Source organism: Curcuma longa, chromosome 3 (assembly GCF_044706935.1).
Source record: "Curcuma longa cultivar G26 ecotype Majalengka, Jawa Barat chromosome 3, ITB_CL_G26_1.1, whole genome shotgun sequence".
Classification (NCBI taxonomy): Eukaryota; Viridiplantae; Streptophyta; class Magnoliopsida; order Zingiberales; family Zingiberaceae; genus Curcuma; species Curcuma longa.
Window position 1 is genome coordinate 4,094,640 of NC_133863.1, and position 10,247 is coordinate 4,104,886.

Below are 10,247 nucleotides of genomic sequence, written 5' to 3' on the forward strand. Positions count from 1 at the left end.
TTACTTAATGAATTTGATAATTCAATTTTCAAAAATCTTAAAATTAAAGCTTTTAATGTTAATTTGTTTTAACGCACCGGCCTGGTCTATCTGCCTTGGCCGGCCCGTTGAAACGGCCCATTAGTTTCGGCCTTTTTCTGCCTTCCGTGTGAATCAGCCGCTTTCTGACCATCGATTTCCCCCGGCGTCGCCGCTGCAGGGCGACGGCGACCTTGACTATTTCATATCGAGTTTTGGGGATCGGCATTGATAGTTTGAAGATGCTTCAGTGTATATTCTTCCTTTCGGACACCGGGTAATCTTCCCCATGTCTCTGCTATTCACCTCTGATCAGGATGGCTTAACCATGTTTCCACATGGTGGCTACTCGTCTATTGTTCCGATTTCATCCTGATACGTTGAATTGCAAACTAATTTCGCGCTGTTGGATTGCTGCAGGAGGTCATGCTCCATTTGCTCTTGGTTCTGTGATTACGTCGTCTCCCAAGGCGGTGATCCCTCCATGGTAAAGAAAAACCTGAATCATTATGGACACCGGTTAAAAAATGGTTAACGCTGCATAAGCTGCCTACTGTTTTTAAGTTTGGATTAAGCGCTTTGGTTTCTGAAATCCAAAGGGTTGTTTTTTATTATGATTTCCTTGTTGCTCAATTCACATGTTTGTCCCGTGATGAATTAGACTTTGCCTGTGTTCTCATCTCCAACGCATCACCTCTTTCAAGTCTTTCGAGATGGGATCATCTTTTTGGCGTGTACTCAGGTCGAAATGCCTCCACTAATGGGTATCGAGGTGCGTGTTTAATCACCTCTTCTGACTATATGGATCCATGAGCAGGAATTCAAATTCTCGCAAATTTAATAAGTGTTGTTTCCCCTCTTTGTACTATGAGCAGGAATGAATATTTGGAGAGGCTATGTATTTCCTCAAAGGAAAGTTGTTGTTCATTCTGCTATGCTGTCAGTTATCAATCTTCCTTGAGTTGTGTTGATTAAGTTAGTTTGGACTGGTGGCTAAAATGAGTTAAGGCATTTCTCTTACCTTAAGAGAGATATTCCTGAAAAGAAGAGTGACATCAAAGTTAAAGGAATCAAGATGATTCATATATTTCACCTATGTCTTTTCCAATTTTAGTCGTGTTGTCCAAGTCCCTGAGTAATTAGATATCCGAAAGCAGTATTTAATTTGAGTCTTGGAAAATTATAATGATGATCTCACTAGGATACTACTAGCACCAAAGCTCTTATCCGATACATGACAGTTATTTTGGCATTAGTAACTCATAATCATTAGTTGAGATGCATGTTACTTTTCTAACTTGGTCCTTTCAAATTTTTTATTCAATAATTCTCTACTTCTACATTTATATTTGGAGGTAAACAAAGTTGAATAGAGAGTATTATAGGATTATAGCTCATGAGTTGATCTTGGCACACATTGAAGTGTACCAAAGTATGCCGAGTATAGACATAACATGATATTAAAATTATACTGTTCTGGCTATTGCCTGAAACAACAACACGGAGCATTATTTTGAATTTTGGTCAAAACTAACCACTCAACCAAAGGCAATTGCACCAATTGATACTTTAAGCTTGCTTGTCCTTGGCTTTAATCCTTCACTTGATTATCATTATGGGGCTGAAATCGGTTATACTCAGACAAGGGAAAGCTTGAATGCTTGCAACTAAAACTGATCTATTTATCTAGGAATTCAAGCACTCCAAACATTAAAGAAAATTGGATGCATATATACTTGTACTCTCCTGAATAGTTCTTTTTTCTGTGAGCATGGGTGGTAAGTTCATTAGGTCCATGTATTCATTGGTAGAAAACTTGTGAGAGGTAAACTGTGTTGGGTTGCAAGGGTGCAAACATAGTCCCACATCTAAAACACATGGGAAAGATCATGGGTTTAAAGGGATGAAAAGTATCTCCATTGGCATGAGGCCTTTTGGGGAGAGCCCAAGAGCAAAGCCATGAGAGCTTAGGCCCAAAGTGGACAATATCATGTCATTGTGGAGATACAGACATCCTTTTGGACCCAACAATTGGTATCAGAGCGAGGCCGCTCTTCACCGGACTAACCGCCGGATGAGCCATGATCCGAATCTAACCATGTGGGTTGAACCTTAAACAAAGGAAGTAGGGGAGGCTCGGACCATGAGGGACATGACAGCCGGACCATGAGGGACATGGCAGCCGGACCATGAGAAATGGCAGCCGGACCATGAGAAATGGTAGGGGAGCTTCCAGTGGTCCTTTGTTTGAGGGGGGGATTGTTGGGTTGCAAGGGTGCAAACATAGTCCCACATCTAAAACACATGGGAAAGATCATGGGTTTAAAGGGATGAAAAGTATCTCCATTGGCATGAGGCCTTTTGGGGAGAGCCCAAGAGCAAAGCCATGAGGGCTTAGGCCCAAAGTGGACAATATCATGTCATTGTGGAGATACAGACATCCTTTTGGACCCAACAAACTGTCTAGTTTCTTGCGCGATTCAGTTGATGGATGGGTATGGACTCACTTATCATATTGATTGTGGCATGATCTAGGTGGGGAACTTTTGGGAGGTAACACTAGAATGAAAACTTGGGAGAATTTGAGTGTCAACACAGTGACACACTAACAAATTCTAGAAAAGATATCCTTAAATAGATTCAGGTGTCATATGTTCTCAAGTTAAGTTGGATGTTCTGTATTTGAGATTAACTTAAGTGAAAAAGAGTATTTTCAATCTATTGATTGTTAAATTTAATACCAATTAAGAGACTACAAGATATCTAGATTTGTTTCATTTCAAAACAATTTCCAGGCCAGGCTAGAATTTCTTAACAAGTTTTTCATAAGTAAATCAGCTTTCAAGTTGGTTCCCCTAATTTCTTAGGGTGGTTTATTTTGTCTCTGCATATCACAAAGCTAGCGATTGTATATTTGTAAGATTTTTGAAGATCTAAAATTTAATCAAGTGCATCAATCTCAAATAATGCAACAGAAATTTTGCACTTTGGTATTAATTGGTTCCTGTGACTGAAAGATATTTCAGATCTATTAAACAAACTTTCTTCTATAGTTGGGTTTCTTCTTGGTAAATAACAGTTATTTTTTAAATAAAATAATGAGGTATTTGCTATTATTTCAGCTTCTAGATGAAATGACGGATAATGGTGTTCCTCTTACAACAGAACCAAATATCGTGAGGGAGATGGTAACCCCACCAAATATTGTTAGCAAAATATTAAGCGTTGTGATTGGTAAAAATTCCAATGTCAGGCACTAAACTTCCTGATGCCACAGCATCTTCTATGCCATGGAGAAAAATTAACACAAAGCATTCTAGCAATGAAGTTTATGCCAACCTTGTTGAGGAGATGGATGCAATCTTTAAGAGGTTCTGATGCAAAATCCCTCTCTCTGTAGTATTCTTCTTCGTATCAATGTTTTGGACTTGTCATTTTGTCAATACGTTGCTATTAATTGCTAAATTCTCACAGCAAGACTTTTCTTTATTCATAATCCTTTGTTATGCAGCATCCATGTAAATTAAGTCTTTACTTGCCTTTTTTCGTTCTTAAGTTGCTTTCCTTTTCTTTACAATCATTTGGTAATTTGAATCTTACTACTATAGTTTGTGCAACTCATAGGTTAATGACTGTTTTGTTCATGTTGAGCGCTTGAGTAGATCATAAAAGTATATTTGAGGGCCAGCGTAGCTCACTGTTGCTGCCTTATCTTGTCAGGTGGGTTGTTCTAGAATCTCGATATTTAACTGGAGCTTGTTTAGGATATGAGACACGCTCAATAGCAACTTCAAACTGAGTTATAGTCTTGTACTTTCTCAATCCATTTACTTGTGTTGTTTTCTTTCTTTTTCTTTTTTGGATGATGAAGATGTTCTTTTTAATCCTTAGAGATTCTCAAGTTGTTACTTATGATTGTTTCTCTAACCTGTGATCTTTATCTTTCCCATAACCTTTGTTTCCTTCTATTTTACTAGGCACTGGTGTTTGTACTGATAGGACACTGCCATTTGTTTGTGTTTTACTTAACATGCTCAGCAACTCACCATATCCATGGCACATTAATATATTTGCATGTTCTTGTAGCAACGTTTACAAAATCACTGTTATTGCATAATTTTAGGTTTTGATACATCTCAAAAATGTTGTGAATGATATTCATATTTGGAATTCAAAGATAAAATTTTGAACTCTTTCATTTGGCATATGATAATGGAGCATATTTTGATTGTTTGATTTGCATCTTCAGGGATGGGATTCTAGTGAAATGTGAGATATATGGTAAAGTTCAAGTAAATTCTCATCTCCCTGGTCTTCCTGATTTGACTTTATCATTTTCAAACCCTTCGATCTTAAATGATGTAAGATTCCATCCATGTGCTGATGAGTTATGGGTTCTTATTTTGTTTTGGAGATGCACTAAATAAACTTCTCGCTCTTATATATCCTTCAACATGAGTTTGTATAACAACTCTGGTGCTTTGTGTCTTTGGTCAGAGTTAAAAAAGCTCAAGAGCAGACCAATTTATGGGAAGCCACAGATAACTTCTGATGCAGGAAATTCCCGTATTAGCATTTTGGTTGGAATACGCAATGAACCTTGAAAAACAATTGATTCGATAACAGTGCAAATTCAGCTGCCACTTTGTGTCTCATCAGCAAACTTAACCCCAAATCATGGCACGGTGAGCATTCTAGTGGACAAGGTGAGTACGTGATCGGTGCCCAAAAAGAATGATCAGTTTAGTCAGAATAGTTGGAACACTAGATGAAATTGGTATCATTAGTAATTCTATCATGATTTTCAGTTATATGAACTTTTCAGATTTTCTTTTTTCAAAAATTTTCCCTTGGATGCAGTAGTACTGATGATACATTTCAACATCTTCCCACAAGTTCCCTTGTCTGGGCTTTTCTTATCTCTGTTCGCATCATGTGTTTTTTCTTTCTCTCTTGCAGACTTGCTGCTGGTCAATCGGACGAGTACCCAAAGGCGAATCCCCGGGCAATTTAGTTCTCGAGACAAGTCTGGAGAAATTGCATGTGTTCCCAGTTTTTCGAGTTGGATTTAGGATCATGGGGGTTGCATTCTCAGGCTTGCAAATACACAGACTAAATGTTAAAAATACACTGAGCGAACCTTATAAGGGTTTTCGAGCCGTCACTCGATCCGGAGAATATGAAGTAAGGTCCTGAGATCTTTGCTTATTCCTCATACCCTTATTCATCGTAGCAAGTACTATGGTAGTATAATCATGATATATTTCTGGATTTTCCGGTCAGATTGCTATATTTCCTATATCACCTAAGTTACGCTTTTACATAGCGTGATACTCTTCAGTTACTTCTTTACTTTCTTTCCAATGTCTTACTAGAAAAAAGATTCCATTTTGATCTCAAATTCTGTTATAAAATATTGATCTCAAACCAAGCAAATAATTTGCACTGCTTGATCTTAAATTCTGTTATGAAATATTGACATCACTAGAAAAAGTTCCATTTCCTAAAAGAAAATGAAAGAGACATGATCTACAAATAAAAGGTAATAGCTTCTCCTCCACTAACTTCCTCGCTGCAATATTTTCTCTCTTTTTTCTTCTTTTCCTGCTGACTTTTTTTTGTATTCTTTTTTGCTCTGTGTCAACAAAAGAAGCCGACACTTGTTAATTTCTTCTCCCAATCTCACACTCTATTGACCTTAAGCAAGAATCATGTGCACTTTTCCCTCTTCTTTTTAGTTTAGGTCTTCATAGTTTGACAGAAATTTCAACAAACAAGCACATAATAATTAGATTAAGGCTTCTCCACCAATAAGACTGTAGCACAACTGCCCAAATCCTGTTCAAAGAGGGAAAAGGCAATTGCCAGTAATCCACCTGTTGCTTCATCATCCCACATATTTTTAAGCATTAAACCAAAATTAATATGTCCTTCATTTATCAGACAATACATTTATGTTCGTATTTTTGCATATTTTTTTGACAGAAAGTTATCACTTTCTCGTTTTATTTCTATATTATTCATGAATTTAAAATTTCATCTACCATCTAAACTTTTCTCCTGGTCCTAAGGTACTTGTAGCAAAAATAGTAGAATTTTATTACTATAGATAAGTTATTTTGCTATTTATAAACTATTATTGGTTCATAAACTCATCTAAATATCCACATCTTTTTCTTCTCACAAAATGAAACACTCCATTCTCAAAATAATAGATAAGCATAATTGTAATTCTCTTTCTTCTTTGGCATCCTTGTCCAGTTCTTGCCGAGATTTCTTTTTTGTTTAAGCAGAATGCCTAGTGTCAGATCATTTCTTATGGCATGGTCGCTGGTTTAAGGGGCTTAATTAGAGCACTGTTTTCTTTTTCTATAAGCTGTATTGCTGTTCCACTAAATGGCTTTGATAGTTTTGGTACTTGGCTTTAATTAAACAGTTGATTGAATCAATAAACACTATATATATATATATATTTTTAATCAATTCAATGGTCCCCGAGACAATGGTGCAATAGTAGGATATCCGGATTGTGACTCAGGGATCTGCGGTTCGATTCCTAACTACGGCGTATTTGTAAGAATTTTTTTCCAAATGGAGAACGTAATCAAAGGATGCTGGGCATCTGGATTGGCCGTCGTATGCGCTTCCCGATTTACTCTGGTGGTCGATGGAAAATTTTCATGGGATCGAACTGACCATCCCAGAGATTGAGTCCATGAGACTGATTGAAATTTATCATTTTTTTTTTAATCAATTCAATGGCCACGACTCAGATTGACTACCAAAAAGTAACCCCTGGCCTAGGTTTGAAAACACAGAATCCATCGCGTGCCGTGCCGCTGCACAATCTGAAGCAAATCTTTCCATGTGTTTTTCATCCAATAGCCACGGGACTCGAGCAGGACCAGAATTATAGCGCACCATGGGATCACAACTTGCACTCATGCAGTTGACAATCCATACGCGATGGGTTGACCTTACTACGCGAGCTCACTGCGACCAGTTCCAGGAAGCATCCATGCGCCTTCCTATTTCGACACAAGTACATAACTTTGAAAGCAAACGTATGTATGAACACGCCCTTCATACGGGCACTTAACAACTTGCAAGCGGCTTGGGTTGACCACATAATTAAACGCATATGTAGATGAGATTGGTAGGTGGCCCGCATTAGTGATTAAATCATATATCGTTTTGCAGCATTGCTAAGTATTGTAGGCTTGTAGCCCAGGGCGGAACCACTTCTTGACCTACCTGGGATTTAGCTCGGGGTCGGACGACATTGAGGAGTTGCAGTTCGGATTTGTGGTAAGATAAAGAAAAAAATGTGAGAGAGAAATGAAGATTAGTTCACGAAGAATGTGTGAAAGAGAGGAAGGTAGTGATAGCCTCGAGGGCTATAATATTTCTGACTCCACTCTTGATAAATCTTAGTTAGTCTCATTGACTATCTTTGGGGGTGATCGATTCGGTCCCATGAAAGTTTCCCATCGGCTACCAGAGTAAATCGGGAAGTGCATGCAGCGGCCAGTCTAGATGATCAACATCCTTTGATTGCACTTCCCATTTGGAGGAAAATTCCTACAAATACGCCGTAGCTGGGGATCGAACCGCAGGTGTTTGGGTGACAACCTGAATATTTTACCGCGCACCATTGCCCCGGGACTTTCTGACTCCACTCTTGCTTATAGCACAAGTTGTTATTCCACACTAATAGCCAACACCCAATAGTTTAATTTGTTTAATTTATAAAAAAAATAATTATATTGGTTGAATTCTATATATACAATATATACTTTATAGATGTTTGCTACTAAGTCACCCATTTCTATCTAGTCTCGTGGACACTTTTTTTTATTTTAAATAATTAAAGGGGTATCCTATTTTGATTTTTTATAAAAAAACATCTTGCTTTACCATTTGACTGTGTACAATTACTCAAATGTCATTCTCAATATTATTTTACACTGTTTAGTACTTATCTAGCTCCCATTTAAATTTTGAATCGGTCTTATCCATTACAACAACTACATGAATTTCACGTGATAGCAGTTATGATTTTATAGCTGTTATAACGTGAATTCTTATACTTTTTGTTCACGTTGTAGTTGCTACACAATCATAATTGCTATAATGAATCAATCTGTTCAGAAATTAAGTTGAAGATAATATTAGTAAATAGTAGTAGAAGATATTTGAATAATTATATATTATTGAACAACAAAATAAGATATTTTTTTAATAAAAAATTTAAATTGAACGTTGATTAAAAAAACGTCTTCTTCATTTATGTTTTTGCCCATTCAAAATCATATATATATATATAACTTTATTTGGGAAAGGAAACTAAAAGGCGAACGTGTCTAACACCGACATGGATGCGGTGGACAAATCAATATCAAGAGCATCTTTAGGTGCTGCAATAACAATTTTGCTATTGTCTAAGGCCAAATCCTAGTTGACCTTAGTCAAATTCTGCAACTGTATTTGGAAATGGAGCACGGAAAGGAAAGAAAGAAAGAAAGACGCTAGCCAGGATATTCATCTTCCACCACCATTAGCATCATCATCATTGATCCCTTTTCCCTTTTGTATGCCTTATCCTAATCATGAACCATTCTTAGACTTGTAATTAATTAGTGCCCACTTCTGGGAAAGCTCACGCGCTTCACTGTCGATTGTTTCGTAATTTACTAAACCATTCACTTACTTTTTCAAATACTCACCAAATCAAAATTACCCTTTGCTAATCATGCTCTCCGCTGCTAACGGAATGAGAGAGGCCTGTACTCGCTGCATACCTTCTCCACGGTTCGGTAGGTGGATCTTGTCCGTCCGTAAGTTCAAGTTCTCCGTTGAATACGGACGGATTGGGCAGTCCTATTTGACTGGAACTCTTCCAGCAGCAGTACATTTATATTGTACGGCCACGTGCGATGCAATCGATTCGTCAAACGCCTCTGCGTTCTTTTATAAATGTTTGAATTTCATTCTATCAATTTTAAATATAAATAACCTTTCTCATCCTCTATATATATATATATATATATATATATATATATATCACATTTGTACTATTGAAGAAGTGTAGGGCATAATTTTGACCTACTTTTTCTGCAAAAAAAAAAAAAAAAAAAAAAAGATAGGATTTGCTATCTCAACAATTCTACGAGAAAGTAAATTGAAAAATATGCATGTGAAGATATTATCTCGACTTCATCAAGATTTAAATTTTTATCCTTTTTTACAATTCTACTTCGTCGTAATCAACGACTCAACTATATTCCAAAGACATAATTTGAATATACTTGAACGAATGCAACAGTGTTTGAAATGTGAACCATTAGATATTTCACATGCATATTTTCTTCATTCCGAGTTGCCGGCCATATCTTTGTCAGGTTGGCCTGGAAACGACGTCTGTGAGAAAATAATCTTCTCTGACTTTGACATCCGTGGCCTTCGATAAGGTCCTCCTTGTAATTAGGAAAAAAAACGAGGAAGGAAAGAAGGAAGAATGGAAGAAGAAGAATGTAGACAACAGGACAAGGGCTACCTGTGTGGTGGGTCTGACTCTGACAGTTATGAGGTTCTTCCATTGACGTCGTTCAGATGTATTTTCTATCGCCTTCGAGCACAGACTGAAGGAGGAGACTAAATCCCTTGAACTAGACTGTAGAATAAATAAATATACACGTTGAGAATGTGTCCGATGGAGTCACGACGCTCATAAGCGAATTATTCACGTAGAGTTCCCTTCATCTACCACAGTTCTCTTTTTATCGTCTAGCGTTTGGAGGATGTGCATTCCATGGATTAGACAAGGTGGTCGCGTGTGGGGTTGGATAAAATCGTCGATTCTGCCAAATGATGCCCGAAGAGATGACTGAGTTATGGTTTAGGTCCTAACAAGTGCATGTGGCTTGCGTGTTGGTTGAGTTTGAACTGAATATAAATATATATATATAATAGGTTCGATTACGTAGGTTACTGGCAGATTGTTTTAGATTATTTCTTTAAATTAATACAGATATCAGGAAATTAAAATAAAAGAGTTGGAGGTCAATTATCGTACTAAGAGGCACAGTAACGACGTACTATGAGATTAGTGAAATGTTTTACACGTTAGCCAGCTATATAGCTAAGCCACCACTTGGCTCTAATGTGTATATAAGCGCATTACCCTTCCCCCCTGCTACAAAATATCCCCAATCCAAGCTCGCTCTCCC

At 37.3% G+C, this 10,247-nt stretch overlaps 1 pseudogene; it reads left to right on the forward strand.

Annotated features, from left to right (window-relative positions):
- Positions 1–220: 220 nt before the first annotated feature.
- On the forward strand, positions 221–5,316 carry LOC141823257 (AP-3 complex subunit mu-like; annotated as a pseudogene).
- Positions 5,317–10,247: the final 4,931 nt, after the last annotated feature.